The sequence below is a fragment of the Trichechus manatus genome, unplaced genomic scaffold, assembly GCF_000243295.1.
Source record: "Trichechus manatus latirostris isolate Lorelei unplaced genomic scaffold, TriManLat1.0 scaffold00011, whole genome shotgun sequence".
In the NCBI taxonomy this organism is placed as follows: Eukaryota; Metazoa; Chordata; class Mammalia; order Sirenia; family Trichechidae; genus Trichechus; species Trichechus manatus.
In genome coordinates, this window is record NW_004443947.1 from 18,892,203 (window position 1) to 18,918,012 (window position 25,810).

Consider the following 25,810-nt stretch of genomic DNA (forward strand, 5'->3'; position numbering starts at 1 on the left):
TTTTTTTTTTTTTTTACTAGCTCAACCTCTTACCATTATCTTAAGAATTCAAAGCCTTATCCCTTTCAACTATCCAAGGATGCCCAAAAGACCATCACTCAACGAAAAGAAGCATTAATTAACACACTTACTCCAACTTTTACTAGTTATAATTCCGACTTTTCACTTTTTGTCCACAGGATTTCTAAAAATATGCTAGGAGTCCTCATTCAAAAACACAGAAGACAAGAGAAACTCATTGGTTATTATAGTATCTAGCTGAACCCTGTATCAAGGGGCTACCTCCCTTGCCCTAGAGCAGTCACTACAACCACCAGACTAATAAAGACCACAGCAGATATAGTTCTCAGTAATTTTTTTAACGTTTATGTTCCTCAGACAGTGGAGGCCATTCTAAACTCAGCATTAACTCTACATCTTTCAGACAGCAGACTGACTTCCTTTGGTAACTTCTATATTCAGTTACATACTGTAACCTCTCTGAATCCAGCTATGTGGTTACTTTACTGAATAATAATAAACATCCACTCCATAATTGCTTAAATCTTACTAAACAGCTTTTGTCTTCTAGGCGAGTTTTACAAGAAACTCCGTTATCAAATCCTGATTTAATCCTATTTGTTGAAGGGTTGTATTTAAAGGCTAAACCTGCCAGCTCTCGTTACCAGGAGAATATGCTGTGGGCACTTCCACATAGGTCCTAAAATATAGTGCCCTTTCTAACATCACTTGAACTCAGCAAGCTGAACTGACTGCATTCACAAAAGCTTGCAAACTGGCTTCTGGACTGTTGGTAAACATTTATGCAGATTCAAAGTTTTGTTTTTTTTTTTGATTACTCATGATTTTGGCATGTTATAGAAACCAAGAGGTTCTTAGCTTCTTCTAGGACCCAAATTAAAAATAGCCCTTTAGTAGCAGACCTCCTGGAGGCCCTTTTGCTAACCTCTGTGATTGCTGTAGTTAAAATCCAGGGCCATCAACCCAAAGGGGGTTCCACCAACAGGAAATTAAAGGAAATGATTTAGCTGATAGAGTAGCTAAACAAGTCACTTCCCAATCACTCTTTAAAGATGTGACCCTCATTCATGACCATGATAATTCTACTTTTGATCATGACGAAAAGGAGGGAATAGATAATAATAGTAGAAGAGTTAGGACCCCCAAAAATATAGCACCTGTAAAATATTGTCCACCAAAATCTGACCTGAAAGAAATTTCAGAATCACTTTTTAAACACCAGCAATTAGCCCCTGCAGAGATTATAGAATGGGAACAAGCTGGCTGTCATCAAGATCCAACCACTGGATTGCAGACCGGGTCTAATTAAAAATCCATCTTGCCAGAATGTATGTTTCTATGGTTAGAAATTACTGGTATGATAATATAGGGACAATGACAGATGAACAAATTAGAGATTTAGAAGCCCATTGGTGAGGAGATTTTTCTGTCACTATAGACTATATTTTTTTCTCATAGTTTTAAAGATTACATTACCCCTTGTTTCAATCCTGTCATGCTCCTCATAAGTTTTTAACAGTAATGTATCGTCCCTTAATTTGGGGGACTGTTTCAGATAATGAACAACCTTTTAACATACTTGTCGAGAATCCTTCTAGGCCTGGGGATATGCCTTAAGGGATTTAGTTGAACATCAAAAAATCAGCCCCACATAATAAGGTTGAAAAATGGAAGAAATATGGTTGCTCCCAATGCCTCACGTCTGGAATATGGATGAGATCCAATGAGAACTTAGTTCTTCCCAAATCCCTGCAAGCCCCTGTACTGGCGGCACTGCACAAGAATACCCATTTGGGAAGGGATAAGATGACAGAAATTTTAAAGAAATATTGATGGGGGCATTTTTATAAAGTCGCCGAACAAGTTCCTTCCCAATGTTCGATTTGCTCTAAGTTTAATTCAGGTAAACATAAAACTCCACCTGGGAGATGTCCATTGCTGTCAGGACTAATGCTTGCATGGCAGATCAATTTTATTCAACGTCCCTTCTCAAGTGGTTACAGGTTTGTATTAGTAATGATTTTTAGATTTTCTTACTGGGTAGAAGCTTTCCCTAGTTGTCAAGCTACTGCTGCATTTGTGGCTAAGAAACTTCCTGAGAACATTATCCCCACTTGGGAATTCCCAAAGGTCCTTAGTAGTGACTGGGGCACCCATTTTACTGGGCAAATAATTAAGGAAATATGTAAGATCTTCCCCAGTTTTCAAAGACTTCATTGTCATCATCCTCTATCCTCTGATCTAGTTGAAAAAAAGAATAGTATAATGAAAACTCAGCAAAAGTCTCTGAATCTTTTTAATTGCATTGGACTAAGGTGCTGCCTCTGGTCCTTTTAAATTTAAGAACTACTCCATTTGGACTTCACAAATTGACTTTTCATGAGATTTTTGCTAGACAGCCAATGGTCCTCCCCTATTGAGTAACATGCCCTGATTCAAATTTATTTCAATATGATTTGTTACAATATTGTAAATCATTGATCCAATATTTTAAAGAATACTTTACACAGGTTAAGGAAGCTTTTGATAATCAAAAGCAAGAAATAACAAAATTACCTGATGTTCAACCTGGATGCAGATCATGTTTACTCAAAATGATACCAATTAAAAGATTCTGGAACCTTGATGGAAAGGAATTTTTTTGGTCCTTCTCACTAATCCTTGTGCTGCTAATTTACATGGAGTTAAGGTTTGGATTCATTTATACTAACTCAAGAAAGCTTTGACTCCCAAATAAACTGTTGAGCCTCATGAAATACTGAAATTAAAATTCAAACATCACAAAAAAAAAAAAAAAAAAGGAAGACGAGAAAAAGAAAAAGAAGCAGATGACAGCTGGGTAGACTGCTTTCCAGAGATCTCCAGACCTGACTTGAAACTGCCTATGCAGCCTGCAGTAAAATTTGGACTGTTTGCCTTTTTATCATTTTTGTTATTTTAGTATTACCAACTGTTACATATGATTGCAAGATTATATCCTGGTAGTTTTAGTGATTGTATTATGCCAAATGTTACGTTTGAAATAAAAACCAAATTCAAACCTATTGCTGTCAAGTTGATTCTGACTCGTAGAAACCCTATAAGACAGAGTAGAACTGCCCCATAGAGTTTCCAAGGAGCACCTGGTGGATTCAAACTGTTGACCTATTGATTAGCAGCTATCGCACTTAACCACTATGCAACCAGGGTTTCCTTTGAAATAAGTTGTTTAAATAAGGACTTTAACTCTTTTTGAATTTTTCTTAGTCACTGGGATCAAATTTTAAGTTGTAGGTATTTTGATGGTTTTAACTTCCAACTCATCTGTGGTGCCAACTTCTGACCATTGTAGTCATGTTTGATTAATTTTAATTTATAATTTACCATTAAATTTGAAGTAATTTTGTTGTTTTATAAACTCAAACTTTTAGTATGGCAAAAAGTTCAGCTGTAGAGGTACTGGAAATTTGTTTTCTGATTACCCTAATCCTTTTTATTATCATTTGACTCCAACTGTGGGGTATTATTCCTTGATTTAATATATTGTTCTTCCCCTGAGAACCAAGACCTTTTTTTGTAAACTCCACTTTTAGAAAAGTTATACTTCTTAGGACCCGTCTGGGATTGGAATCCACATTAGTTCCTTTGTTTTAAGTTCTAGTTGCAATTATTTTTATAATTGCTACCACCATTTATATGTTATTTACCCCTTATTATTAATGTCAATTGTGAATTAATTTAGTAAGACACGTGAATATTGAAGTAACATTTTATCTTTGTATCATTAGCACTCTCATTATATTTGTCCTTCATTGCTTAGTAGCCTTTCTGTCCTCCTTTATACTTTTCACTGCTGAAACTCATTTTGTTATTTCCATTTTCTAGATATTTTCAGCTGGCTACACTCAGGCATTGGATCATGGATTAAGTCTATATTATCAACCAGATTAATAATTCTCATTGTCATTATAATAATTGTAGGGGCCATTAAATGTTGTAGGAAACTTTAGACAAATGCCATTACCCAAAAGACTCATTTAATGCCTATGAAAAGAATACTGTACATTGACAGTACTTATATTTCAGATAGACTCAAGCCCACTCCTTGAAGAAGCCGTCAGATGTCAGGTTATTCGTCTCATGTGAACTGCCCTGCACTAACCCTCAAGTAATAAAATTGCAGAAACAAGACGCTAAAGCTGTGGCATGATGAAGACGTCAAATAGTGCCCAGCTAACTTTTCACAATGTTCTCCTGCTATACGTAGTTTGATTTCATGTTTCTTGAATCCATGGTCAGCTCCCCTGGAAGCAGCAGTAAGGAGATCAAATGACATGTTGCATTTGGACAAATCAGCTGCAAAAGAACTTTTTGAAATGTTAAAAATTGGGGATGTCACATTAAGGACTGTGGTGCACTTGACCTGGACTAGTTTTGGTCACTTCATAGGCATATACTGTTGGATGGTGAATAAGGAAGATGAAAGAATTGACACCTTTGTATTAGGATGTCAGCAAAGAATATTAAATGTGCTGTAGACTGCTGGAAGAGTGAAAAAATTTGTCTTGAAAGAAGTACCAGGTAGGGGTTTTTTTTGTTGTGCATACAGTCACTAATAAATTAGAGCTAACTCAATGACACCTAACAACAGTAACAACCATTTCACATATATAGCATTCAAGGTCTCAAAGACATGTAAATAAGAAGCCATCCAGAATAAACATGTGCTTAAAGTCCACGCAGAAGAAAATCTTCTTTCAGAATAATTATTGGTGTATTGATCAGAGAATTTCTCTCAAAATTCTTGATCAAAGGAGGAAGTGTGTAAGGGAATTTAAAAAATTTTAGGTACCTAATAAAATCTGAGGAGCCCTGGTGGCACAGTGGTTAACAGCTACAACTGCTAACCAAAAGGCCAGCAGTTCAAATCCACCAGCTACTCCTTGAAAACCCTATGGGACAGTTCTACTCTGTCCTATAGGGTCACTGTGAGTCTGAATTGACTCAGTGGCAATGGTTTGTTGGTAATAAGATCTGAAATGGCCAGTTTGAGGATTGGGTGTGATTCCTTGTTTGCTGGTTCCATTTTCACCCTAACGGCAGCCATCTTCCATACTGTTTCTAAGAGAATAATGTCTGGTAATGATGATGTAACTATGCTGCAGCCCCTCCTGGTCACACACTCATGTAATTGCTACACTATAATCAATCTAAGAAGCAGATGTATATCCTCTTAAGCTAATTGCCTTACAGAGCTTGCCACAGGAATTCCTGTCTCACAAGTTCTCACCACAGGAAATCCTATCTTACAATTTCCTGCCACAGGAAGTCCTGCCTTAAAATAATCTGCTACCAATCGAGTAATGTCTTTCAGTGATCTAAGCCTGTAATTACCAATCAAATAATGTCTTTCAATAATCTAAGTCTGTAAATACCAATCAAATAATGTGTTTCATATCCATTGTTTCCCTCTGGTAAATTGTCACTGCTTAGTTGCCATATTGGATTACTGGATTTCACCAAATGGAGTTCAGTCTATTCCCACCTCGAGCTGTATCTTTTCTTTTAATAAATCTCTCAGTTTTACATTAATCAGAGTGTGGATGTTTACTCTAGAACAATTTTCTTACTTTTGGTGTTCTAACTAGGTATTTGCACATTTCATTTTAATACTCACTTTGTCTTCTCGAACTGTGCTTTGAAATCTTCTGTTCAGCTCTTTTACTTCATCATTTCTTCCATCTGCTTTAGCTACACTACATTCAAGAGCAAGTTTCAGAGTCTCTTCTTACATCCATTTTGATCTTTTCTTTCTTTCTTATCTTTTCAAATGACCCTTTGCTTTCTTCAGGTATGATGTTTTTGATTCCATTCAGTAACTTGTCAGGTCTTCAGTCATTAGTGTTGAGTGAGTCGAATCTATTCTTGAGATGGTCTCTAAATTCAGGTGGGATATACTCAAGGTCATATTTTGGCTCTCATGGACTTGCCGTAGTTTTCTTCAGCTTCAACTTGAATTTGCATATGAGCAATCAATGGTCTGTTCTGCAAGTCAGCCCCAAGCCTTGTTTTGTCTGTTGATATTGAGCTTTTCCATTGTCTTTCCACAGATGTAGTTGATTTGATTTCTGTGTGTTTATAGTCACTGTTTATGTTGGTGAAAAAAAGTATTTGCAATGAAGAAGTCGTTGGTCTTATAAAATTCTATCATGTACTCCCCAGCATTGTTTCTAACACCAAGGCCATATTTTCCAACTACCGATCCTTATTTGTTTCCAATTTTCACATTCCAATCACCAATAATTATAAATGCATCTTGATTGCATGTTTGATCAATTTCAGACTGCAGAAGTTAGTAAAAATCTTTAATTTCTTCCTCTTCGGCATTAGTGGTTGGTAAGTAAATTTGAATAGTTGTATTAACTGGTCTTCCTTTTAGACATATGGACATTATCCTATCACTGATGGCATTGTAGTCAGGGTAGATCTTGAAACGTTCTTTCTGATGATGAAGGCGGCACCATTCCTCTTCAATTTGTCATTCCTAGCAACGTAGATCATATGATTGTCCAACTTAAAATAGCCAATACCAGTCCATTTCAGCTCACTAGTGTCCAGGATATCAGTGTTTATGTGTTCCATTTCATACTTGATGACTTCCAATTTTCCTAGATTCATACTTCATATATTCCGTGTTCTGATTATTAAAGGATATTTGTAGCTGCTTATTCTCACTTTGAGTCATGTAACATCAGCAAATGAAGGTCCCAAAAACTTTACTCCATTCATGTCATTAAGGTCAGCTCTACTTTGAGGAGGTAGCTTTTCCCTAGTCATATTTTGAGTGTCTTCCAACCTGAGGGGCATATCTTCTGGCACTATATCATAAAATGTTCTGCTGTTATTCATAAGGTTTTCATTGGGCAGTCTTTTTCAGAAGTAGATCACCAAGTCCTTCTTCCTAGTCTGTCTTAGTCTGGAAGTTCCATTGAAACTTTCTACCATGGAAGACCCTGCTTGTGCTTGAAATACTGGCGGCATAGCTTCTAACATCACAGCAACACACAGATCCCAAAGAAAAACAAACTGACAAATGAGTGATGGGACTAGTAATTAATGGAACCTTATGAATGCATTTAATACCAAATGAAGGAACCATCTTAACATAGAGATCAAGGAAAGTGACAAGCAAAGAGACCCCCTACTAAAAACACTGTCATTCCAGGGTGACTGTGCACATGTCCAAGTCTGCACTCTTGAGAAACAACACTGCCAGGAAAACAAACTTCAACAAAGTAGACTAGCTAAGTCACAGCTTTAAGCTCACCAGCATATGCCTAATGGTAATACCAAAAAAGCAGAGAAAAGAAGGGATGTAAAAAAATACTTGAAGCAATAATAGCTGAAAGCTTCTAAATTTGTTGAAAAACAGTAATCTACGTATTTAAGAATCTCAACAAATTTCAAGAAGGATAAATGCAAAGATGTCCACACCCAGAATATTATAACAAAAATGATGAAAGCCAGTGGCAAAGAGAAAATCTTGAAAGCAGTGAGAGAATAATGACTCATGACATACAAGGGAACCCCAATAAGATTAACATCTGACTTCTCAGCAGAAACAATGGAGGTCAGAAGGAAGAAGGATAGCATATTCAAAGTGCTAAAAGAAAACAAACAAACAGACGCTCTCCACCAAGAATCTTATACCTAGGCAAAACAATTTTTCAAAATGAAGGCAAAATACATCTGATATACAATTGGCATGACACAGCTTATAAAGACAATGCTCTACATTCTACCTTGGTGAGTAGTGTCTGGGGTCTTAAAAGCCGGTGAGCGGCCATCCAAGATACTCCACTGGTCTCATCCCTTCAGGAGCAAGGGAGAATGAAGAGAAAAGGATACAAGGAAAAGATTAGTCCGAAGGACTAATGGACCACCACTACCAAGGCCTCCACCAGACTGAGTCCAGTACAGCTAGATGGTGCCCGGCTACCACCACTGACTGCTCTGACCAGTATCACAACAGAGGGTTCTGGACAGAGCTGGAGAATGATGTAGAGCATAATTCTAACTCACAAAATAAAAAAGACCAGATTTACTGGCCTAAAGGAGACTGAAGAAACCTCAAGAGTATTGCCCCCAGACACGCTTTTAGCTCAGTGGTGAAGCTACCTCCGAGGTTCACTGTTCAGCCTGGGAGTGGACAGCCCCGTAAAACCAAATGAGACTAACAAGGTACAGGAGTCCAGTGACAAGGGCCAGAAGGCAGAAGGGGACAAGGAAGCTGGTGATAGGGAACCCAAGGTTGAGTAAGGATATTGTTGATGTGTTGTGAGATTGCTAACCATTGTCATAGGGCAACATTTGTAGTAACTGTTAAATGAGAAACTATTTTGTTCTGTAAGCCTTCATCTTAAGGGCGAATAACAGCACAATTGGAAGAGCGTAGTCAATGTCACTGAACTGTGCATGTAGAAATTTTTGAAATGGTTTATCTTTGGCTATGTGTATTTTCACCGAAAAAAAAAGGTTGAGAAGATAGAGGGTTAATATGTTGTGGGGTTGTTAACCAATGTCATAAAACAACATGTGTATTACTGTTTCATGAGAAACTATTTGTTCTGTAAGCCTTCACCTGAAGTACAATAAAATATATTAAAAAAATACATCTGATATAAACAAAATCTGACATAATTCATTGTTAGTAGGTTTACTTTAAAAGAAGCTTACCTTCTAAACAAGTTATTGAGACTGGAAAGAAGCAAACCCAGATGGAAATTTAAATCAACCTTAAAAAAGAGAGAGAGCACTGGAAAAAATAATTATGTAATTATAAAAGACAGTATACATGCATATTTTTTTCTTTTACTGATCTAAAAAGCAATTGCATAAAACTGTATGTTTATAATTGCATTGTTGAGCCTATAACTTTCAGAATATATTTGACAATAACAGCAAAAAGGCGGTGAGTAGGATACAGTGTTATTTTAGTAAAGAAGTGACACTTGAGAGTAATATGAATCCATAGGCACAAATGAAGAGAACCAGAAATAGTAAATAATAAGGTATATATAACAAACTCTATGAATATATACTTGCTCTCTTTGTCAGTCAGCTTCTTTAAAAGACACAACATTATATAAAGTAATAAATTTAACAATGTGTTATTGGATTTGTAACATATATAGATGTAATATGTACACAAATAATAGCACCTAAAGGGGGAAAGAAATTTGAGCTACATAGAAGTTAAATTTCTACACCACCCTGGAATTAAATTGTGAAATATCTGAAGTAAATTATGATGAATTAAGAGGTCTGTGGTAAGCCCAACATCAAATATTAAAAAAAAAATAATAACAATAAACTATAGTGGGAAAATGATGTAAATATTATACAAATTAAAATATTACATTGTAAAATATGCACTTAATGCGAAAGAAAGCAATAAAGGTGGAATAGAGAAACAAAAAAGACATAGACATATGTTGCTGTTGTTCTGACTCATAGTAACACTATGTTACAGAATGAAATACTGCCCAGACCCACACCTCACAATTATTGCTATGTTTGAGCCCATAATTTCAGCCACTTTGTCAGTTCATCTCATTGAGGGTCTTACTCTTTTTCACTGACCCTCTACTTTAAAAAGCATGGTGTCCTTCTCTGGGGACTCATCCCTCCTGATAGCATGTCCAAAGTATGTGAGACAGAGTCTCTCCATCCTTGCTACTGTGGAGTATTCTGGCTTTCAAGACAGGTTTGTTCCTTCGTTTGACAGTCCATGGTATATGCAATATTCTTCACCAACACCATAATTCAAATGCATCAATTCTTCTTTGGTGTTTCTTCTTCATTGTTAAGCTTTTGCATGCATATTTGACGATTGAAAATACCATGGCTTGAGTCAGGCCCCCCTTAGTCCTCCAAGTGACAACTTTGCTTTTTAACACTTAAAAGAGGTCTTTTGCAGCAGATTTGCCCAGGGCAATCTGTTGTTTGATTTCTTGACTGCTGTTACAGGGGTGTTAATTGTGGATCCAAGTAAAATGAAATTCTTGACAACTTCAATCTTTTCTTCATTAATCATGATGTTGCTTATTGGTCCAGTTGTGAGGATTTTTTATTTCTTTATGTTGAGGTGCAATCCATACTAAATGCTGTAGTCTTTGATCTTCATCAGCAAGTGCTTCAAGTCCTCTTTGCTTTCTGCAAGCAAGGTTGTTTCATCTGCATATCACAGGTTGTTAATGAGTTTTCCTCCAATGCTGATGGCCCATTCTTCTTCATATAGTCCAGCTTCTTAGCTTATTTGCTCAGCATACAGATCGAATAAGTATGGTGAAAGGTTACAACCCAGATGCACAACTTCTTGACTTTAAACCACGATGTATCACCTTGTTTTTTATGAATGACTCCTCTTGGTTATGTACAGGTTCTTCATGAGCACAATTAAGTGTGCTGGAATTCCCATTCTTTGCAATGTTATTCATAATTTGTCATGATCTACACAGTCGAATGCCTTTGCACATTCAATAAAACACAGGTAAACATCCTTCTGGTATTTTTTGCTTTCGTGCAAGTTCCATCTGACATCAGCAAGATATCCCTCATTTCTCTTCCTCTTCTGAATGCAGCTTGAACTTCTGGCAGTTCCATGTTGATTTACTGCTGCAACTGCTTTTTAATGATCTTCAGCAACATTTTACTTATGTGTGATATTAATGATATTGTTTGCTCACCTTTCTTTGGAATGAGCGCAAATATGGATCTCTTCCATTCAGTAAACCAAGAAGCTGTCTTCCAAATTTCTTGGCATAGAACAGTGAGCACCTCTAGCACTGCATCTATTTGTTGAAACATCTCAATTGGTATTCTGTCAATTCCTGGAGCCTTGTTTTTCACCATTCCCTTCAGTGCAGCTTGGATCTTTTCCTTCAGTATCATCAGTTCTCGATCATATGCTACCTCCTGAAATTGTTGAATATCAACCAGTTCTTTTTTTACAGCTACTCTGTGTATTTCTTCCGTCTACTTTTGATGTTTTCTGCATCAGTCAATATTTTCCCTGTAGAATCCTTCAATATCGCGACTCGAGGCTTGAATTTTTTCTTCAGTTTTTTTCAGCTTGAGAAATGCTGAACGTGTTCTTCTCTTTTGGTTTTCTAACTCCAGGTCTTCTCACATTTCATTATAATACTTTGTCTTCTTGAGTCACCTTTTGAAATCTTCTGTTCAGCTCTTTTACTTCATCATTTCTATTTGCTTTAGCTACTCTGTGTTCAAGAGCATGTTTCAGAGCATCTTCTGACACCCATTTTGGTCTTTTCTTTCTAATTGTCCTTTTACTTTCTTCATATATGATGTCCTTGATGTCATTCCACAACTTGTCTGGTCTTCAGTCATTAGTGTTCAATATTTCAAATCTATTCTTGAGATGGTATCTAAATTCAGGTGGGGTATACTCAAGGTCGTATTTTGGCTCTCATGTGCTTGTTCTAATTTTCTTTAGCTTCAACTTGAATCTGCACATGTGCAATTGATGGTCTGTTCTGCCGTGAGCTCCTGGCCTTTTTCTGACTGATGATACTGAGTTTTTCCATCATCTCTTTCCACAGATGTAGTTGATTTGATTCCTTTGTATTCTATCTGGTGTAGTCCATGTGTATAGACGCCATTTATATTGTTGAAAAAATGTATTTGCAAGGAAGAAATCGTTGGTCTTGCAAGATTCTATGATGTGTTCTCCAGCAATGTTTGTATCACCAAGGCCATATTTTCCCACTACTGTTTCTTGCAACTTGAGGCTTGACAGATATAAAACCAACTACATTAATAAGAACATTAAACATAAATGGATTAAACAATCTAATCAAAAGGCAGATATTGTCAGAGTGGTTTTAGAAAAACAGTTTTCAGCTGTATACTAGCTATAGAAGATTCACTTTAGATTCAAAGATACAAACAGATTGAAAGAAAAAGGATGTAAAAAGAGATATCATGCAAACATCAACCAGCAGAATGCTGGTGTGACTATAATAATATCAGGGAAAATGGACTTAAAAAAAGCTACTAGAGATAAAGAAAGATCAAAATATAACAGAACACCAAAATAATGTGAATTGAAGGCAGAAATTACGTGACGTAAAGATAGACTTGAGGAGAGACATAGTCAATTTAACAGTAGTAATCAGAGATTTCAGTATCCCATTTTCAATAATGAATAGAACAACTAGGAAGAAGATTAATAAGGTAATAAAAGATGTGAATTACACTAGAGGCAATCCTGGATTACAAAACAGTTCCATTCCTAAATCTGTCTTTAAGTCAAATCTGTAGATAAGTCAGAACAGTTAGGTACAGTTTGTATCTAACTTCAGTTAGTCAAATGTTTGCCTTAGTACATAGTATATACTGTACTTTTCTATGTATGAAAAACTTTAAAGAAACATTTCCAGATACACTAAAACATCTTTAACATAATAATACAGTAGTAATAATAATTTTTTAAGTCTTTTTTTTATTATTGTCCCTTAGATGAAGGTTTACAGAACAAACTAGTTTCTCATTAAACAATTAGTACACATATTGTTTTGTGACATTGGTTACTAACCACAGGACATATCAACAGTCTCCTCTTGACCTTGGGTCCCCTATTACCAGCTTTCCTGTTCCCTCTTGCCTTCTAGTCCTTGCCTCTGGGCTGATGTGCCCCTTTAGTCTTGTTTTGTTTTATGGGCCTGTCTGTTCTTTGGCTGAAGGAATGATAATAATATTTTGATGTGTATAGCAAATTGGAACCCATTCATTATTATGAACCATTGTATGTACCTCTAGTTTTTAATATAATAGGCTTTATGGGGGTTGGTTTGTAAGTACAGGTTGTACTATGACATAACAAATGAGTCAAAGAATAAATCATAAAAGAAATTAGAAAATTCCCTGAGGTAAATAAAAATGAGGAAAGAACATACAAAACTTATGAGATGTAGTGAAAGAAATGCTTAAATGTGAATTTATAGGTTTAAAAGACTACATGAAAAAACAAGAGATATCATAAATCAACAACCTTACCTTTAAACTTAAAACACTGGACAAAGGAGAGCAAATTAAGCTGAAAGCAAATAGAAGTAATGAAATAATAAAGGCTGTTTTATAATAACCAAACCAAACCATTGCTGTCAAGTCAATTCTGACTCATAATGACTCTGTAGGACAGAGTAGAACTGCCCCATAGGGTTTCCAAGGAGTGGCTGGTGGACTCAAACTGCTGGCTTTTTGGTTAGCAGCCATAGCTGTTAACCACTGTGCCACCAGGGCTCCAATTTTGTATTAATAGTGGTTGAAAGTAATAAAAGAGAGAAGAGAAAAACAAGAAAGAAAATAATTTGTCAACAAAATTGACAAATTTGTAGCACAAATGACCAAGAAAGTGGGAACGTTAGCTATCAAACTTATAGAAATAAAAAGAATCATAAGGGAATACTATGAACAACTGTATGCCAGCAAATTTGATTATTTTGATTAAACATACAAATTACTAGAAAGATACAAGTTACTTAAAGGACTCAAAAAAAAAAAAAAAGAAAAGCTGAATAGACCAATAGTAGGTGAAGAGATTGAATTAATAAATAAAAAACAAAACAACACACACACATACAAAACTTCCATAAAGAAAATCTCAGGTCCAGCTAATTTAACTGATAAATTCTATTAAACATTTAAAGAACAATTAACACAAAATTTCACAAACTCTTTCAAAAACAGATGAGGAGGGAACACTTACAAACTTATTTTAGAAAACTAATAGTATTTTGATAATAAAATCTAGCAAAAATACCACACACACAAAAAAAACTACATACTAATATCTCTTATTAATACAAACACAAAAATCCTCAACAAAAGTGCTAGCAAACTGAATCCACAAATATACAAAAAGAGTTATACACCTTGTAGAAGTGGGATATGTAAAAAAAAAAATGAAAGTTTAGTTTAACATCTGAAAAATAATTAATGTAATACTCCACATCAGTAGAATAAAGGATAACAAAAACCACATGATTATCTAAAAAGACAAAGAAAACACATTTGACAAAATTCAACACTGTTTCTTGATAATAGGTCTCAACAAACTACAAATATAAGGGGACTTCCTCAATCTGATAAAATAGCTATAAAAAAACGCCAGAGCTAACATCATACTTAGTGGTAAAAGAGTGAAAGCTTTGGTTCCAGGAACCAACAAGGTGCTATAGACAGAAGCACCACATGTCACTCCACAGCAAGGACCCAAAAAACTAAGTAAAACATAGAGAAATGTCAATCCTGGAACCCTAAGCATCAAATGAAGAGATAATGAAATCAACCAAACACCAAATGGAATAAAAAATTGAGAGAACAGAGATCAAGGAGAGCTATGGATTGGAGGTCCCCTATCAGCTAATGTGGCACAGATTCGCCATCTTGGACTCCTCAGCCACCAAGATCTACAGACAGGGAGTGCGGAAAGGCAGCTTCACGGAGCTCCCAATAGGAGACAGAGTAGCCGGTAACCAGAAATACACGCTTTCCCACTCCCCACCTTTCTTCCCTCTGCTCAGTTTCCATCACTTCCCAGGGCCAAGGCTGCTGGGCTGGGGAGGCACTGGCTCCATGCCACTTGGGTTTGCCCTGACCACACCAGCTGGCTGTGCCATTTTTTTTTTGTTGTTGCTGTTATTGCTTTTTTGTCTTCTTTTGGTTTCTTCTCTCTCTCTCTCTAACCTCCTTATCTTCCTTTCTCTCAAACACCTGGCTCTGTGGGCCATCTCCGCTTCTTCACAGGCTGTGAAGTGCTGCTTGGCTGGGGAACTGCATCCCTGGTTCATGCCACCACACCAGTGGGATCTCTAGGGGCATTTCTTTTTATTTATCATTTGTCTTTTTTGTTTTTCTTCATTTCTCGGTTTCTTGTCCCTCTCTGTCTTCCTGTCTCCTGAATACCTGGCCTTCTGTGCCATCTCTGTCCCCTTCTAGATGGGTTGTGCAGTGCCTAGCTGCTTGGGAGTCACTTCCTTGGTCTGTGAATCCAAGCCAGTGGGCTCCCTTGGGCTTTTTTTTTTTTTACTTTGCTTGATTTCTTGTCTCTTTCTACCATCCTTCCCTTCTTTTCTCCTCCACACCTGGAACTCTTGATAGGCTGTGTAGTGCCACTTGTCTGGGGACCCATTTCCACTGGGCTCCCTTGGGGCATTTTTTTCCCCCCTTAGCTTTTTTTCTTCTTTTTTTCTTGGTTTCTTGTCTCTCTCTACCTTCCTTACTCTTCTGCTAAACACCTGGTGCAGTGTGCCATGTCTGCTCCTTCTTGACAGGCTGTGCAGTGCCACTTAGTTGGGGGCCTACTTCCTGTGGGCTCCACTGGGGCATTTTTCTTTTTTGTATTTCTTTTTTTTCTCAGTTTCATATCTCTCTCTACCTCCCTTCCTCCCAACTACCTGGAATCTTTTTTTTTTTTTCTTTTTTCTCTTGGTTTCTTGTCTCTTTCTATGTTCCTTTCTCCCAAACACCTAGCTGTGTGTGCCTTTCTCCTTTAAAAAAAAAAAATCTAGTTCTTATCTCTCTCTCCCTTCCTTCCTTTTCTTTCTCCCACCCATCTAGCTGCATGTGCCATATCTGTCCCTTCTTGATGGGCTGTACATCGCTGCCTGGCTGGAAAGCCACCAGCACATGGCTTCCCTGGGTCTACCCCACTCCAATGGCAGCCTCCCTCGGCATTTTTTTTACTCCTGTTTTTTTCTCTACTTTCTCTTCTTTCCCACACCCATTTAGCTCCACACATCATAACCATACACCCTCCCTCCCGCCTATCTGCAGGGTGCACTGAACATTGCACCCCTGAGTAGCTCAAGCACAGTCTACTGGAACCTGCCCTGTACTGACTCCTGGCAGCACCCTATCAGCCTCAGTATGTGCCACAAAAATCCCATCCCAGCCTCTCTCCTTCTGCTGGACCTGCCCTGCTGCACCATAGCTGAGTGACTGGTCCTGCCTATTGGACAAGGTGGTGAGAAGTATCGTGTCCACAGATGAGCAAACAACAAAGAATGCCCAGCCTCCCTACTCAGACCTAACCAAATAAAACAAAAAAGCAGGGTGAAACAAACAAAATTACAATCAATAAACAAAGAAAATAACTACTAAATATTCAGAAGACAGCAGACAATATCAAAGCATATTAAAAAAACAGGATAGGATGGTTCTAGTAAGCATCTGAAATAAAACACCAGATGACCTTCCAGCAGAAGAAAAGGTACCAGAACTAGCTGATAGGGAATTCAAATCTCTAAAATTCAGAGCTATCCAAGAGTTGAAGGAAAAAGCAGACAAAATGAGGAAAAAATAGACAAAATCATGGAAAAGGCAGAAAACATCATGGAAAAGAAAGAAAAACAATGGAAGAATTCTGGAAAATAATAGAGGAAAAAATGTCAAAATAAATTCACAACTACAAATCATATAAAAACAGCAATTAAAAATCCAAAAGATAAACAATAAGATTTCAGAAATGGATAGTGTCATAGAAGGCCTGAGGAGAAGGACTGAAACAATGGAAGGTAGGATCAGCAAAATTTAAGACAAATACTTGGATACAACATTGTTTGAGGAAAAATCAGAGAAAGGAATGAAGAAAAATGAAAAAACCCTGAGAATGATGTGGAATTCAGTCAAAAGCAAAAATTTATGAGTGATTGGAGTTTCAGAACAGGGGGAGAAAATGGAAAAAACAGCGAGGATCATTGAAGAATTCTGACAGAAAACTTCCCTAATATCATGAAAGATGAAAAGCTGACCATCCAAGAAGCTCAACAAACCCCGTATAAGATAGACCTCAAAAGAAAATCACCAAGGCATATCATAATCACATTCACTAAAACCAAAGACAAAGAAAGAATTCTGAGAGCAGCTTGACAAAAATGAAATAGTCACGTACAGAGGGGAAACAATAAGGTTAAGCTCTTGATTACTCAGCAGAAACCATGCAGGCAAGAAGGCAATGAGATGACATATATAAAAACTTAAAGGAAAAGAATTGCCAACAAAGAATAATATATCCTACAAAATTCTCACTCAAAAATAATAATGAAACTAGAACATTTCCAGATAAAGAGAAATTAAAGGAATACATAAAAACCAAGCCAAACTTATAAGAATTATTAAGAGGAGTCCTTTGGTTTGAGAACAAACAACATCAGGTGACAGCCTGAATCTAGGACGTAAGACTGCATCAACCAGATACCAACCTAGGTAATGAACTCTCAAGAATTAATCAAAACTACAAGATTTACAACAGGGAACCAGAGAGGTTAATGTGTTAGTGACAACAATGTCAGAACAATGAAAGAGAGAATAAATGGTTTAAGCATAGAACTTTCAAATGGAGAGGAAGGCAAGGCAATACCAAGTGATAAAAAACTCTTTCAAACCACTAGGTAATAGAAGAAATCAAAGATGGAATCAAAAAAATTCCTAGAAGCAGATGAGAATGAAAACAAACAATACCAAAACCTTTGGGAAAAAGCAAGAGCAGTGCTCAGAGGTCAATTTATAGCACTAGATGCACACAGCAAAAAAGAGGAAAGGGACAAAATCAAAACATTAACTACACAATTTGAACAAATAGAAAGAGAGCAGCAAAAGAAGCCCACGGCCACCAGAAGAAAAATATTAAAGATCAGAGCAGAAACAAATGAAATAGAGAATAGAAAAACAATAGAGAGAATAAACAAAACCAAGAGTTGGTTCTCTGAAAGAATCAACAAAATTGACAAACCACTGGCCAAATTCACAAAAGAAAAACAGGAGAGGATGCAAATAACCCAAATAAGAAATGAAATGGGGACATTACAATAGATTTAAATGAAAACAAAAGGATCATAACAGAGTACTATGAGAAACTATAACAAATTAAAAAACCTAGAGGAAATGGACAAATTTCTAGAAATACACTACCTACCTAAACTAATGCAAAATGATGTTGAAAATCTGAACAGACTCATAACAAGAGAAGAGATTGAAAAGGTAACAAAAAAGCTCCCAATAAAAAAGTTCTGGCCCAGATAGCTTCACTGCAGAATTCTACCAAACATTCAGAGAAGAGCTTACACCAGTACTACTCAAACTATTTCAGAACATAGAAAAGGAAGAGATACTTCTGAATTCATTCTATGAAACCAGCATAACCCTGATACCAAAATCAAGTAAAGACACCACAAAAAAAAAAAAAGAAAATTACAAAAGAATATCTCTTATGAATGTAGTTGCAAAACTTTTCAACAAAACTTTAGCCAGTAGAATTCAGCATCATATCAAAAAAATAACACACTATGACCAACAGGGATTCATACCAGGTATGCAAGGATGGTTCAACATTGGAAAATCAATCAACATAATCCACCACATAAATAAAAGAACAGAATCACACGACCATCTCAATGGATGCAGAAAATGCATTCTACCAACTCCAACACCCATTCCTGATAAAAACTGTCAATAAAATGGGAACAGAAGGGAAACTGCTCCACATAATAAAGAACATCTATACAAAACCAACAGCCAACATCATTTTTAATGGAGAGAGGCTGAAAACATTCCCCTTGAAAACAGGAACAGGACAAGAATGCCCTTTATCACCACTCCCATTTAATATTGTGCTGGAAGTCCTAGATAGAGCAGTAAGACAAGAAAAAGAAGGAAAGGGCATCCAAATTGGTAATGAAGAAGTAAAACTGTCCCTATCTGTGGATGATATGATACTATACATAGAAAACCCAATATACTGCAAGAGAAAACTACCAGAACTAATAGAAAGTTTCAGCAGAGCTGCAGGATACAGGATAAATATACAAAAATCAGTTGGATTCCTATACACCAATAAAGAGAAAGACGAAAAGGATATCAGGAAAACAGTGCCATTTATAATAGCCACTAAAAAAATAAAATACTTGGGAATAAATCTACCCAGGGATGTAAAAGACCTATGCAAAGAAAACTACAAAACACTACTGCAAGAAACCAGAAGAGATCTACATGAATGGAAAAACATATGATGCTTATGGATAGGTAGACTCAATATTGTGAAAATGTCAATTCTACCCAAAGCAATCTACAAATGCAATGCAATCCCGATCCAAATACCAACAATATTCTTTAAAGAGATGGAATAACTAATCATTAACTTTATATGGAAAGGGAAGAGGTCCTGGATAAGTAAAGTACTATGGAAGAAGAAGAATAAAGTAGGAGGCCTTGCACTACCTGACCTCAGAACCTACCATACAGCTACGATAGTCAAAACAACCTGGTACTGGTACAACGATGGACACATTGACCAATGAAACAGAATTAAGAACCCAGATGTAAATACATCCACCTATGGTCACCTGATCTTCGACAAGGGTCCAAAGTCCATCAAATGGGGAAAGACAATGTTTTTTACTAATGGTGCTGGCAAAACTGCATGTCCATCTCCAAAAAAAGGAAACAGGACCCATACCTCACACTATACACAAACACTAATTCAAAATGGATCAAAGACCTAAATAAAAACCAAAAGCTATAAAGATCATAGAAGAAAAAATAGGATCAATGCTAGAGGCCCTAATACACGGCATTAACAGGATACAAACCGTAAGTAACAACACAAACTCCAGAAGACAATCTAGATAACTGGGATCTTCTAAAAAATTAAACACTTATGCTCATCAAAAGACTTCACCAAAAGAGTAAAAAGAGAACCTACAGACTGGGAACAAATTTTTGGCTCTGACAAATCCAACAATGTTCTAATCTCTAAAATGGACAGGAAAATCCCACACCTCTACAACAAAAAGACAAATAATCCAATTAAAAAATGTGCAAAGGAAATGAACAGATACTTGACAAAAGAAGATATTCATCTTACCCTGGCATTACTGGCACAAGTCAAAAAAACAGAAAATAACAAATGTTGAAGAGGCTGCAGGGAGATTGGAACCCTTATGCACTGATGGTGGGAATGCAAAATGGTACAACCATTTGGGAAAATGATATGGCACTTCCTTAGAAAGGTAGAAATAGAAATAACATGATACAACAGTCCCATTCCTAGGAATATATCGTAGAGAAATAAGAGCCATCACATGAATAGACATATGCACAGCCATGTTCATTCCAGCATTGTTCACAATAGAAGATAGATGGAAACAACCTAGATGCCTATCAACAGATGAATGAATAAACAAACTATGGCATATACACACAATGGAGTGCTACGCAAGGATGAAGAACAATGATGAATCTGCAAAGTATCTCACAACATGAATGAATCTGGAGCGCATTATGCTGAGTGAAATAAGTCAATTACAAAAGGACAAATATTGTATGAGACCACTACTATTAAAACTCATGAAATGGTTTACACACACAGAAAAACAATCTTTGATAGTTATAAGGGAGGGGACGGGTTAGGATGGAAAAACACTAAATAGACAATAGGTAAGTGCTAACTTTGGTGAAGGATAAGACAGTTCATAATACTGGGGAAGACAGCACAACCTGTCTAAGGCAAAGTCATGAAAGCCCCATAAACACATCCAAACTCCCTGAGGGACTGAATTACTGGGCTGAGGGCTGTGGGGACCATGGTCTCAGGAAACATCTAGCTCAGTTGGCATAATATAGTTTATAAAGAAAATGTTCTAGAATCTACTTTGGTGAGTAGCATCTGGGGTCTTAAAAGTGTGTGAACGGCCATCTAAGATATTCCACTGGTCTCATTCTGTCAGGAACAAGAGAAAATGAAGAAAATCAAAGACACAAGGGAAATACTAGTCCAAAGGACTAATGGACCACAGCCTCCACCAAACTGAGTCCAGCATAAGCAGATGGTGTCCAGTTACCACCACTGACTGCTCCGACAAGGATCACAATAGAGGGCTCCAGACAGGGCTGGAAAAAATGTAGAGCAACATTCTAACACATGAAAAAAGACCAGACTTACCAGCCTGACAGAGACTGGAGAAATCCCAAGAGTATGGCCCCTGGACACCCTTTTAGCTCAGTAATGAAGTCACTCCTGAAGTTCACCCTTCAGCCAAAGATTAGACAGGGTCATAAAACAAAATGAGACTAAAGGGGCACAACAGCCCAGGGACAAGAATTAGAAGGCAGGAAGGGACAGGAAATCTAGTAATAGAGAACCCAGTGTTGAGAAGGGATAGTGTTGACATGTCATGGGGTTGGTAAATAATGTCACAAAACAATATGTGTACTAATTGTTTAATGAGAAGTTAGTTTGTTTTGTAAACCTGCAACTAAAGTACCAAAAAAGAGTGAAAGCTTTTCCATTAAAATCAGGAACAGAAAGAATGTCTCTTCTTGCCATTTCTATTAAATATTGTACTGGAGATTCTAATCAGGCAGTTCGGATAGAAAATGAAATAAAAGACACCCAGTTTGGAAAAGTATAAGTAAAACTATATCTGTTTCTTATAAATAGAAAATCTTAAAAACTATTAGAACTATTAAATGAGTTCAGCAAGATTACAAGATACCAAATCAATATACAATAATCAACTATATTACTATACAGTAGCAATGAGCAAACCAAAAAATATTTGGAAAATTTTCCATTTATAACTGCATAAAAATAAAATTTTTAGGAATAAATTTAACAAAAGTGGTATAAAGCTTATACTTTCATACAAACATAGTTTAAATAAAAAGAAATAAATAAGTGTAAAGCCATCCATGTTCATGGATTGGAAGACTTAACATTGTTAAAACTGCAGTACTCCCAAAATTGATTTACAAACTAAACACAATCACTATATAAATCACTGCTGGTTTCTTTGCAGAAACTGACAAGTTGGTTCCAAAATTAATAAGGAAATTGAAGAGAACTAAAAGAAACTCCAAAAAGAAGAACATAAAAAAAGGACTCAAAATTATAGATTTCAAAATTTAGTTCAATGCTACAGTAATCGAGACAGTGGTATTGTTATAAGGATAGACATATAGATCAATGGAATAGAATTGAGAGTTGAAAGAAACCCTTCCATAATAGTCAGTTGATTATTTCAACAAAAGTGCTGTGATAATTAACTGAGGGAAGGAATAGTCTTTTCAACAAATGGGACTACTGAATAATCACATGCAGAATAATGACTTTGGAACTGTTCTTCACACCATATACAGATATTAACTCAAAATGCACCAATAAAACTTTTACTAGAAAACATAGGTGTAAATCTTTGTGATCTTAGATTTGGAAATGGATTCTTAAATTTTGTGTACCAAAAGCACAAAAAAAGGAAAATAGATAAAATGGACATCAAAATTAAAAACTTTTATGCTTCAAAGAGCATCAAGAAAGTGAAAAGAAACCCCACGTTATAAGAGAAAATTTTTCAAAATTATACATTTGAAAGAGAACACAAAGAACTATTACACCTAAACAGTAGTAAGACAAATAACCCAATTAAAAATAAAGTATTTGAATAGAAATTTCTCTGAAGAAGGTATATAAATAACCATAAGTACATGAAATGTTTCTCAACATCATTAGCCATCATGGAAAGGCAAGTCCAAATCACAGTGAGATACCACTTCACACCCATTAGGATGGCTAGAATTAAATAATAGTAATAATAAGTGCTGGTGAGGATGTGGAAAAATTGGAATCCTCATACACTGCTGGTTGAATGTAAAATGATGCATCCACATTGAAAAGCAGTCTGCCAGTTCCTCATATGGTTAGACACAGAGTTACCATGTGACCTAACAATTTCACACCTAGGGATATACTCAAAATATATGAAAACATATGTCCACACAAAAAATGTGTACATGAATGTACATAGTAACATTAATCATATTAGTCCAAAGGTGGAAACAGCCAACATGTCCATCAAGTGATGAATGGATAAAGAAAATGGGATATATTCCTTACAATGGAATACTATCTAGCTATAAAAAGAAATGAAGTACTGCTTTAAAAAAAATCTACATGAGACCAAATGGTCAACAATTACTCTAAAGCAAAGATAAAAGGGTTAGGAGACAGGGAAACCAGATTGCTGGAAGCGAAACATCCAGGAGGGAATTAAACAGAATGTTAAAATATTCTGAAAATATTGTGAAAATGTCTCTGAACAATTTGTGTAGTAATTATTAAATGTGAACCTAATTTATTGTGAAAACTTTCACCAAAAACACAAAAAACATTATTAAAAAAAAAAAAAAAAGACAGTTGCAAAGAGTAAATGAGCCAATATAGGTGATAACATTAAAAAAAAAGAAAGAAAGAAAAAGAAATGAAGTACAGATTGATGCATGGATGAACCTTGAAAAAATTATGCTGAGTGACGGAAGCTAGTCAGAAAAGACCACATATTATAAGATTCCCTTTATATTAAGTTTTTGGAATAGGCAAATCTATTTAGACAGAACACAGAATAGTGGTTTCCTAGAGCTGGGGGTTATGGAGATTCTGAGGGTTGGTGGGTAAGGGGTGTTGTGTTTCTTTCTGGGGTAATGAAAGCATTGTAAGATTGAGTGTGGTAATGGGTGCACAACTGTGAATGTACTAAAAGTCATTGAATTGTACACTTTAAATGTGTGAATCATATGTTATGTGAATTATAGCTCAATAAATCTGTTTCAAAAAACAAAGAAGGGAAGTTTTTATATGCTGGAAAAGAAAGAAATCAAACCCAAAATTGTGAGCAATAACTGATATTATACCACCATCTGGAGTATCAGAAGATGGCATAGGCCACAAGAGGGTGTGGTTTTTCATGAAAATAACAATAAGAAAGTGGCCTCAGGTGTGTGCATGGTGGGGACCAGGTTCTGAAATCCCTACCTATGTCAAAACTCAACCATGTGGTCGTGCTGGAAATTAGTCAAGGACAGTTCTCAATCATCCCCCTCTCTTCCCCACAACTCCAACCCTTCTATAATACTTGCTAGAAGATCTGCCACATATCCAAACAAAAATAATAAAAGTTTCACTAACACAAATTGAAATACTAAAAAAAAAAAAAAAAAAATTGAAAAATGTTATAGCCCCTTACTAAAAGTCCCAACAATTATGAGGAAATTTTGTTGTAAAAAAATTAGAACATTATTACCTTTCAGAAGCTGAGAGAAATTGGAGGAAATCAGCTGCCTCACACAAAAGATAATAATAACAAATGGGCACTATGTTACGCTCCACTTGCATAGTCGCATGTGATTCTCAGGACACTGAACAACAACAAATGAGACATAGAAAGATTAAGTAGCACCCATATGCTTTTTCAGCAAAATAGTGATCATCATATTTGATCCCAGGTCTGTATGATTTACTTTCCACTTGAAAGAATCATGTTTTTGCCAGTATAGTTACCAGTGCAGAAAAACCCAGGGCTATGCTATGATGAAAGGAAAATGTCTCCTTGAGTTTCTGATTCCCTGCCTGGGTCAATTTACCTCCACAAGTCAAAACAGCGGTGACTCCAAGATGAGCACAACCTCTCAGACTACTTGAACGCATTGTGATATGGTGCCTCTGGATTTTCTTCCCTTCATCTGCCGAGGACACACCAGTTCACTTTGTGTTGCATTTACAGTCAGAGATTTTGGCAGCTTCATCATCCACATTATACAAATGTCCTTTTATGTAATAATCAAGTGAGAAAATTACGATTACAGGATGTCTTCAAGTAATAGACATTGAAAACTGGAACATCTATCAAATGTTGCCATGTCCTTAATTGAAAATATTCAGGAATTTATAGAAAAATTCTTGCTGGTGACTAAGATATTCTTCTACTTTCCCTGTTATATGTTAATCAGACTTCTGTCATATATTCAAAGAATAATGGAAAACGTTATTCTTTAAAAAGGAGAAGAAAAAAATATCTAATGTGTTATCAACAAACTTCTGTCAATAATACGTTTATAAACCACAGATGAATGAATGCCCAATGTGGCATAGTGAAATGTATATATTGGTGCCAAAAGATTGAACTTAAATCTTAGCTTTTCCACTTGGTAGCTATGTCACCCAGAGCAAGAAACATAATTACTTAGGCTTAATTTAACTGATATATTTAATAATAGAAAACGAGATTTAATTCACAATACTTTTATAGAGATTAACCAAACCAAAAATCAAACCTGTTTCTGTAGAGTCAATTCCAACTCCTAGGAAACCTATAGGACAAAGTACAACTGCCCCATAGGGTTTCCAAGGAGTGACCAGTGGACTCAAACTGCTGATCTTTTGGTTAGCAGCCAAGCTCGTAACTATTGCACCACCAGGGCTCCATTATAGAGATTACCAAACATGATGTCCTTCTCCAGGAACTTGTCCCTCATGATAACATGTCCAAAGTATGTGAGGAGAAGTCTCACCATCCTTGCTTCTAAGGAGCATTCTGGCTGGATTTCTTCCAAGACAGATTTGTTTGTTCTTCTGGCAGTCCGTGGCATATTCAATATTCTTTGCCAACACCATAATTCAAACGCATTAATTTTTCTTTGGTCTTCCTTATTCATTGTCCAGATTTCTCATGCATATGAAGAGATTGAAAATACCATGGCTTGCATCTGGTGAATCTTAGTCCTCAGAGTGACATCTTTGCTTTTGAACACTAAATAAATCATTTGCAGCAGATTTGCCGAATGCAATGCATCATTTGATTTCTTGACTGATGCATCCATGGGTGTTGATTGTGGATCCAAGTACGTAAAATGAAATCCTTGACAACTTCCATCATTTCTCCATGTATTATGATGT